Genomic DNA, 10,101 nt, shown 5'->3' on the forward strand with positions numbered 1-10,101 from the left:
AGTCCGAGAAAGCAGAAGTACTCGAGTACTACATCACTACTTATTAGTACCTGAAAAATACATATTAGTATCTCTCTTAGGTACATATTGGTACTAAATGTTTACATATCTGTACCTAATGTTCCATACAATTGCCTTTTTAAAGGGTGCTGCCCTACTTACAGCTAGGGTAGATATTTTGACTTCTTTCTAACAATGTAGGTCCTTAAGTTACGGTAATCTACCCAAAATTGTATTCTGTTTTGTATTCCTGTAAATGTACCAAACGGAAATTTAGGGTACAGCCCCAGTGACAGAAAAGGTACAGTTTTGTACCTTTATTTCTGAGAGTGTATAAAGTAGTATTACATCCTTCATATCTCTGAAGAGTCTTTAGTTTTATCTGATTTATGAAAGACAGATCAGCTTTATCAATTCTTTCTTATAACGTACGAAAAAATTCGGAAGTAGGAGTTATGAGCTGCGGCAAGTCATGCGACACTTTATACAACACTGGATAACTTATAATTGACTACATGTTCGTGTCGTTTTATAATATGCACTTACGTGCCTACTTCCAACATTACACAGAAGTCTTACTTACCACATGCAACTCATAACCCAGTTGGGACTTTTCAATAAAACCCAGCGTTAATCAAACACACACGCAAAACTCTGCTCCGTCCCTGGATATATAAACTATATCCATTGTTTCCATAATGATGGCTTTCTTCTTACATGCAAAAACACACTTCTACTTTCCTGCCTTGTTGAATCTTGATATAAAACAAAGATGTCGCGTGATGTAATGCCTGTGACTTCTAGCGTCCTCGGTTCTCTCTCTCCCACTGATTGAGGTCTGGGCGTGCTTTTAAGGGAAAGTCCCCATAAAAATAAATGATATGTATGGCTTACTCCTGATACGTCAGCTGGACCTGTATTCAAAAAAAAACTTTTCCGTAAATAGTACGAACCCTGGCGAGGTGCATTCGGCACAGTAATACTCTTAAACTGTGTTAACAAGTCAGAATGCATAAATATCATTAACCCCCCTTTAAAATATGCTAAAAAGCCATCAGAAAGATCGGAAGCACAAGCACATCTCAATTCTCGCAAAGATGCCTTCTCTGTCCTCGCATCCTTCTGAGTTCGCTCTTCCAAGGTTTCCTGGCAAGACCGGTCTCCACGAGAACCGAAGTCCATTCTTTGCGCTCTTGGAATTGAGAAATGGCCTATGAGTCTAGAGACTTATAAGGCTTCCACCTTCAGCTGCTGGTAATCTACTCATAGTGTCATTTATTACTGCATTTGTGGTATTACCCTAATATGGCATTACAATTTGTCGCTATAAATGCAGTGTGCAGGCAAATAAGCATCTCATATGAGCAGAGTTCAGAGATTTTCATTGTAGCATTGACTACTTTTCTATAATGCACAAGGGCACATTTCGGTGAGGCTTCCTTATTATGCCATAATGAGGTGTAAGAAACTGCTCCTATTGAATAAAAGTCTACCAAAGACCTTGCATGACCCATCAGTCGGTGTGTGCTCTGAAATATTAAGGGCTTGAGGCTTTAGAACCAAGGTAAAGCAGATAGATCAATACATAGCTAAAGTATATGAGAAGAAAAGAACAATCCTGCTACTATTCTGACTTCAACCTTGAACAGCATTGCAGAGAGAAGAACATGAGCTGCACTTCAGCATACACAGCAAAATCACCAGTGTTAAATTTTCAGGGATGGTGTTAAATACACAGTGTTGATGCTGTTTTAACACTATCTGGTAATAAAATAACACTGCCATTGCTAGGCCAGTGTTATATTCACGACAGTGTCAGTGTAAAACAAGGGTGTTATCAGATTTCACACTGAGCGGTGTAAATCAAGCCACGCCTCCACTAAACATATCCTGTCAGGGATTTTACCGCCATTTTCTTTCACAGGAGGACTGAAGAGATCAGGTAAATCAGTCTCATAATATTCACATGGTTTAGCTAAATTAAACTGTTATTTTTCTGTCTGACTCTACGCAGCCATATGCCAAAAACCTAAATAAGATATTTTTCCCATTTTATTTCCCCTTTGTTCGTTATTTGGTTCAGTTTAATCAGAGCTACCTTGTGTTACGTTGTTCCCTTGTTAGTTTAGTATAAAGTTAAACTGCTAGCTAAAAGTTTAAAACCAAGAAGGATAATATTAGGAGATATGAACGAAAGAATTGAACCATGATAAAACGCGACATGCACTACAAATTGAAGGTATGAAATTAAGTTAAATGAAAGCTCGTTTATTCACCATATGATGCTCGTTATAAGGTAATCATATAGGCTAGATACCGTGAGTTAACGAGGTCGTTTACATGCACGTGACTGCACGGATATCGGTTAATTATTCAAATTACTAAAAAACACGGAGAAAACGCTTAGGTTACTCACGTAACCCCGGTTCCCTGAAATAACGGGAACGAAGCATTGCGTCAGTTTGCTGACGCTATGGGGGGAAACTCCTGTTTACTCCGTGATTGAAGCCTATTGGTTAACGTCTGTAGAAAATACAGACCAATGACGTTTGAGCCCGCGCGGGGGCGTGGCACACGTCCCTATATAAGCCGGTGAAATACGTCAAGAGCTCATTATTATTCGACTGAAGCGCGCAGCCGAATAACACTCGCTGCGTAGACGTTTGTAGCACGGCCAGCGACGCAATGCTTCGTTCCCGTTATTTCAGGGAACCGGGGTTACGTGAGTAACCTAAGCGTTCCCTTTCAATACGGTTCACTTCGCATTGCGTCAGTTTGCTGACGCTATGGGGGAACGTAATCCCATCCCGCCGTGCATACACAACGGACTGAGGTGCCCTTACCGGAGAGACACTGCATGTGGCCCTAACCCAGCATATACATAGCTCTAGCGAGCGCAAGTGTAAGCACCATATATGAAACAGTAATACGCATACAGTGAAGTTTCTAAACGCACCATGATGCATATACAATAGAGCACGAGACGGCGGGTTCCCTGAGCGCGCCGCGAGCTGTGCATGAATTATTAATAGGTAGCCATGACGGTGAGCTAGCAACGCACCGTGAAGGCATACAGAAACGCAGTCGCGTGAATCATTAAGCCGATAAGACCTGTGCTTGTAAGGCAGGGACATCCAGGCTATAAAATCTGACAAACGTAGACGGCGAGGACCAGCCGGCCGCGTTACAAATGTCAACGATAGAAATCCCCGTAGACCAAGCCCAAGATGAAGCCATACCCCTCGTGGAGTGAGCTTTTAAACCAACTGGACAATGTTCATTCAGGGAGGCGTAAGCCAAAGCAATGGCTTCGACGATCCATTTAGATAGCCTCTGTTTAGTGAGCGGCATACCTAAGGAATGTTGTGCGAAGCTTACGAACAGCTGATCTGACTTGCGGTATGAGGCAGAACGGTCCGTGTATATTCTTAACGCTCTGACGGGGCAGAGCGTGTTCGGGGTTTGTTCGCCGTCCGCCGTCGGAAGGGCGAGAAGTGAAACCACCTGAACTCTAAATGGGGTGGTCAAAACTTAAGGAATGTATCCCGCTCTCGGTCTAAGGATCACTTTGCTATCGTTAGGACCGAATTCCAGACACGACGGGTCAATTGAAAACGCGTGTAAATCGCCCACTCGTTTAACCGATGCCAACGCCAGGAGGAGAGCGGTTTTAAACGAGAGAGCGCGCAGGTCAGCCTGTTCGAGGGGCTCGAAAGGGGGGCCGCGCAGCGCTTTCAGGACCGTGGACAGATCCCAAGACGGGACCGTGTTAGGTCGCGGTGGGTTTAGTCTGCGAGCGCCTCTGAGGAATTTAATGATGAGATCATGTTTTCCCACGGTGCGACCGGCGATAAGGGCGTGATTCGCCGTTATCGCCGCCACATACACTTTAAGCGTCGAGGGCGCGCGACCGCTGTCCAGCATTTCCTGCAGAAAGGAGAGAATATGCTCCACTTCACAGGTGTTTGGGTTTAGGTCTTTCGTCGTGCACCAGTCAGAAAAAATAGACCACTTTTGAGCGTAAAGGCGCCTGGTAGATGGGGCCCTAGCTTCATTTAGAGTATTTAACACTCGTCCTGAAAGGCGTGATGGTTGCCGTTCAGAGACCAAACGTGTAGATTCCATAGCTCCGGCTGTGGATGCCATATCGTCCCTCTCGCCTGAGATAGGAGGTCTTTCCTCAGCGGTACTGGCCATGGTGCTGATGTTTTCAGCTGCCATAGGTCGGGGAGCCATGGTTGGTTGTGCCAAAACGGGGCGACCAGAATTATCGCGCATTTCGTCTCTCTTATCCTCTGAAGGACCTGTGGTAACAGAGCCACCGGAGGAAAAGCATACAGAAGACACGCCGGCCATGCTTGCGACAGGGCATCGTGGTGTCTCGAGAAGAAGATCGGGCAATGCGCGTTCTCGTCTGACGCAAACAGATCGATCTCCGCCCGGCCGAAGACGGTCCATATTCTCTCGACCGTCTGAGGATGCAGTCTCCATTCTCCCGGCGGCGAACCGTTGCGCGAGAGAATGTCTGCATCCGTATTGGCTACACCCGGTACGTGAGTCGCTTTCAACGAACGTACGTTCGCGTGAGCCCATAATAAAAGCCGTCTCGCCAGCCTGGATAGGGGGCGAGATCTCAGCCCTCCTTGGTGGTTTATGAACGAAACCACCGTCATACTGTCCGACCGCACTAGAACGTGTTGATGTTGGAGTTTCGGTCGAAAGTGTCGTAGCGCCAAGATAACCGCCCACATCTCGAGGTGGTTGATATGTAGCTGAGACAACTGGTTGTTCCACGCACCGAAGGCGAGCTCGCCGTCGCAGTGAGCGCCCCAACCCGTCGCAGACGCATCCGTAGTCACCACTTTCCTCCTGCTCACGGAGCCGAGCTCCGTGCCCGAGAGGAAAAGGTGAGGGGATGTCCATATCGAAAGCGCTTTCACGCAGCTGTACGTGATTTTGATTAATAAGCGGCCCGACAACCAAGCACGGGGCGGAACTTTCGCTTTCAACCAAAACTGAAGCGGCCTCATGAACAGCATTCCCAACGGTATTAGTGGGGATGCTGCTGCCATCAGACCCAGCATTTTTTGGAATCGTTTGAGAGGGAGGTGTGAACCCGCTTTGAACGATGCCGCCTCGCGTCTGACCGTGAGCGCGCGTTCCTGTGTAAGCCATGCCCGCATCTTTAATGAGTCGAGCGTCGTGCCTAAGAACGCGATTCGCTGCGTGGGGGTGAGCAAACTCTTCTGGAGGTTGATTTTGAACCCCAAATTCTCCAAATGCTGGAGTACAACGGTCTTGTGCGCAGTAATTTCCCTCTCTGACTGTGCTAGAATAAGCCAATCGTCGAGGTAATTCAATATGCGGATGCCGCTCTGTCTGAGAGGGGCGAGAGCCGCATCCGCACATTTGGTAAATGTGCGTGGTGCCAGAGATAATCCGAAGGGCAGAACTTTGTACTGGTATGCTGTCCCGTCGAGCGCGAATCTTAGGAACGGCCTGTGACGTGGCGCTATCGGAATGTGAAAGTAAGCGTCTTTCAGATCCACTGATATGAACCAATCGCCCGGTCGAATTAACGCCATGATTCGTCTGGCTGTAAGCATTTTGAACGGCCGTTTGGCAAGAGCGCGATTCAAAACGCGTAGATCCAATATCGGTCTGAGGCCGCCGTCTTTCTTTGGAACGAGAAAATAACGACTGTAAAAGCCTGATTCGCTTTGATCCGCCGGGACCGTCTCTATCGCGTCTTTTAGTAATAAAGAACGCACCTCTTCCCTGAGGATCTGCATACGATCGTCTGGGACAGTGGTGTAGAGAACGCCGCGAAACCGGGGTGGTCTCCGGGCGAATTGAAGTGAATAACCGTGTTGGATTACGTTTAGAATCCAGCCCGGCATACCGGGGGTGGATTGCCAAACGTGAAATTTGACGGCGAGCGTCGATATGCTTATGGACGTTAAGCCGTGTGTGTGTGTTTGTGTGTACAGAGGAGGAAATTTGCTCTTTTTGTGAAAAGGTAAAAATTTGTGTTTCGCTGTTACAGCGAGGGTGTGTCCAGCGCCCGAGGGGACTGAAACACGCAGAACTTTCGATGGCGGGCCGGCCGAAGCGGGACCAGAGCCTCTTTTCCTCCTCAGACTCTCTTCAGGGAGGCGGCGCCGGCGTCGGGTCAAGCGTAATCCGAGGACGGGGACCGCGGCGTCGAGGCGGGCCAGCCGGTCGTGCAGGACGCTGGCGCTTGACCTCCGGTTCAGCTCTCTGCTGGGGCTGAGCTGGTGCTGGCTTAGGGCGCTGAGCTGGCGGCGGTTTTGGGCGGCCGGTCTCAGACGCTGAGGCAGATCGTTTTGGTAGAAAATGCCGCATAGCCTGCGACGATTTCTGTGCCTCAGTGAAGCGCTGGGTGAACCCCTCCACAGCGGAGCCGAAGAGCCCCGACGGTGACACGGGCGAGTCAAGAAGGGCAACCCGATCCGTGTCCTTTATCTCCGTCAAGTTCAGCCACAGATGTCTCTCCAGAACAACCAGGCTGGCCATGGCTCTTCCTACAGCCTGAGTGGCGACTTTAGTGGCGCGAAGGGCCAGATCAGTCGCGCTGCGCAGGTTCTGAAAGGTCGACGGGTCCGGACCTGTCTCGTCCATGTCACGGAGGAGTTTTGCCTGGTATACCTGCAGCACCGCCATCGTATGGAGAGCGGATGCAGCGTGGCCGTCGGCGGCGTAAGATTTCGACGCCAGGGTCGATGTCAGGCGACAGGGCTTTGACGGATGGTTCAACTTAGCCCTCCATCCGCCGGCTGAAGACGGGCAGAGATGGGCGGCGACAGTTTCCTCGAGCGGCGGCAGCTTGGAGTAGCCGTGTTCATCGGCGCCGTCCACTACGGAGAGGACGTGGGAGACGGCGCTCTGAGCTCGGGTGGAGTGGGGAGCACGCCAAGATTTGGTGAGCTCCTGGTGAACCTCAGGGAAAAACGGCGCCTGCCATTGGCGGGACGATTGACGGCGCCCGGGCTGCAGAAACCATTCGTCCAACCGGCTGAGTTGAGGCTCTGACGGCGGCGACCACTTAATGTTGAGCTCCGCCGTAGCTTGCGTCAAGATGCGGATGAGCTCAGAGTCGTGAGGACGCGACTCGGTAGGTTCATCAGCGGCGGCTGCGTGGGCGTCGTCATCCGAAGCCGCCCAATCCTCTAACTCCTCAGAGGATGACATCACTTCCAAGTTGTCACCGGACCCAAAGGAAACCATGCCGCTAGCACTCGGCAGGGGGCGTAGGTCCTCATGGGCGAAGGTGACAGGGTGACGGCGGGGAGACAGAGCACGCGGGGGATGAGCCGGCGTGGACTCGGTCTCAGGGCGTCTTCCAGCTTCACGGCTCCGCTGCTGTTTAGGCGGGAGAGCACGGGAAGCCTTCCGTTTAAAGATCTCGAGGCGGGAGCGCAGCACCGCGATAGGAAGGAGCTCGCAGTGGGCGCAGCCCGCCTCAGCGAGTACGGCCTCGGCGTGGGCAGGACCCAGACAGATGACGCACTCCTTGTGGAAATCCTCCACAGGCAAAGGGGCTCGGCAGGAGCCGCAATGCCGAAGCGACATTATCTCAACGCGCTTCTGCTCTTTTAGATAACTCTTTTTAGGCTCACCGGAAAGCGGCAGGGGAACACGCTGGTGTGTTGTAGTCCGCTGCAGTGCTTGGATCGACGGCGAGTAAGGGCTTCTTCTTCGGAGCAGCGAGAAGGTTCGCGCTGAAGGAGAAAAGTAATGAGCTCTTGACGTATTTCACCGGCTTATATAGGGACGTGTGCCACGCCCCCGCGCGGGCTCAAACGTCATTGGTCTGTATTTTCTACAGACGTTAACCAATAGGCTTCAATCACGGAGTAAACAGGAGTTTCCCCCCATAGCGTCAGCAAACTGACGCAATGCGAAGTGAACCGTATTGAAAGGGAACCGCAACCGCATCGTCATGTGTTTTCTAAGATGTATGCAAACAGGGGAAATATCGCCAAACCAACAATTAATTTGACCAAAACCTCACAATATATCAGCATTTGTATGCACAGATTGGATGCATTGTGTGTTGTAAGCTTTGTGTGGCGCTAGATGTCAGACAGATGCAAATGGCAAATACATACGAAAGTGTAAAACGTGTATGATGAACATTTGTTTTTCTGTCATTATAGATGCTAGTTTGGTGAAAGTTCACACTGAGTGCTTCAAATCATTCAGAAGAGATGCTTTTAGGGCAGTTTATTAAAGAAGACCTGACATGGATGACTTCCAATGAGAAACGACTGCTTACTTATATAAATTCATTACAGAAGGTAAGTTTTTGTATTTATACATATAAATCATTTTATTTGACATAACTGAACAGTTAACCAATCTTTTTAGTATATGTAGTTTTTTACATAGTATTATTATTATTATTATTAATCTGGAAAGAAACTCACATGACCTGCTGCCAACTTTAATAAAAATATAATCTTCTCATACATCGTTTTGCTATTGATGTCATATTAAATAGCAATCAAATTGATTACTATTTTGAAAATGTATAAATGAAGATTCATATTGTCTTGAGTGCTGTTTTTAATATAAAAAGAATGTTGAGTTTTCAGAGTCTTTATTGTCATTTTTGTGATAGGACCCTACCAGACTATATTTGTATACGGCATACCCATGAATTCTGGAACTGTTATTCCTTAACCCAGTTTGGAGGATAAGAGCTTACCAACTAGTTATGTGAGTACACACAGTACATTTGTACTGTACACTGTCTCTAACATGATTTATTATACTGAGATGATTTTTATTCAAATAACGGTTAAAACTGCACCCTTTTTGGTATTTTCTTGACTCTTTTTGTCTTTGAAAATCTGCAGAAATATGCTGAGGTGATGTATTGCAAAATAGCCAACATACAACAATATGGATGACCCTCTGTCTGGTCAACAGGAGTTTAAATATGGTAAGTGTACATGGGTTTGCTACTTTTACGGTTTTAAAGTTTAACTGTATACTCATGGTGTTTAAATTCTGTTTTGCTAGGACGGGACAGTTATGTGGCAGCTCTTCCCTGGCTCATTCACCACTTGCCTTTCATTTGTGAAAGGAAGAAAGACTGGAGAGGGTCAATGTGCAACTGAAGCTACTGATTGTGCTATGTAAGTTTTTTTAGTATTTTGTTCTAGTTATTTATTCAGCAGTTAGTTTGCTTGCATTGTTCACCCCATGTAAATGCATACAAGTTAATAAATACACATCAAATACATTCATCAAATACACTCTTTTAAAACACTTAGGTGATGAGCATCAATCCATGCTTTGAGGTGGAAGAATCAGCACAGCCCTGCCTGCACTGCGTTGGGAACAGAAGTTGCATCCAGAATTTTTGCATCATTCTGGACCAAAAAGCCATTCCCTCCATGATGAAGACCACTGATGCAGCCTTCCACTACATCATGAGTAAAACAACTACAGAACTAAATACCAGGTTGGAACGTATTTAAGAAAAATGAAACGTCTTTTGAATTGTTTTGTTATGGAAAAATCTTTAGTATTGTGAAGGATAAGCATTTCTGCCTGCCAGTAAGGTAATTGCAGTGTATTTTAATGTTCAAGTTTTGAGTAGGGTGGCAAATTTTTTTTAAACTCTCATTTGATATATTAAAGACCTTATAATAAGTGGTTTTTATGTCACTGCGCTGTGGTATAAGATAACTTTCATTATTCCATACTGTATTCTGTATTCTAATTGTAGCTGAGGTATTTAAATAAGCAGTGTTAAATGCAAAGTGTTGTGTGTATCAATGTAAATATTAAATGTGATGTACTTTAATAAAAAGAGGTTTTGCAATATTTTTTGTCATTTGTCATTTATAGAAACAACCCATTAGCAACAAAAGTGGCTATTAATCAGTATTTTAACACTTAACATTGTTGAATTCACATTACACTGGTGTTGACCTTAAATTAGGAGTGTTAATTTTTAACACTGTATTTCTGTGCCAACACCAGTGTAGTGTGGAAACAACAATGAATAGTGTTGAACAAAGTGTAAAATTTAACAATATTGAGTGTTAAATTAACATATAATGAGTG

The 10,101-nt window shown here is 46.6% G+C and overlaps 1 long non-coding RNA gene across 1 annotated transcript; it reads left to right on the forward strand.

Moving 5' to 3' along the window:
* Positions 1-1,691: 1,691 nt before the first annotated feature.
* Positions 1,692-9,842, forward strand: LOC135734594 (uncharacterized). The gene is made up of 6 exons (XR_012337592.1): positions 1,692-1,942; positions 8,181-8,321; positions 8,645-8,742; positions 8,883-8,968; positions 9,049-9,164; positions 9,303-9,842. It is a non-coding gene; the product is annotated as an uncharacterized lncRNA (long non-coding RNA).
* Positions 9,843-10,101: the final 259 nt, after the last annotated feature.

This window comes from Paramisgurnus dabryanus, chromosome 1, assembly GCF_030506205.2.
Source record: "Paramisgurnus dabryanus chromosome 1, PD_genome_1.1, whole genome shotgun sequence".
NCBI lineage: Eukaryota > Metazoa > Chordata > Actinopteri > Cypriniformes > Cobitidae > Paramisgurnus > Paramisgurnus dabryanus.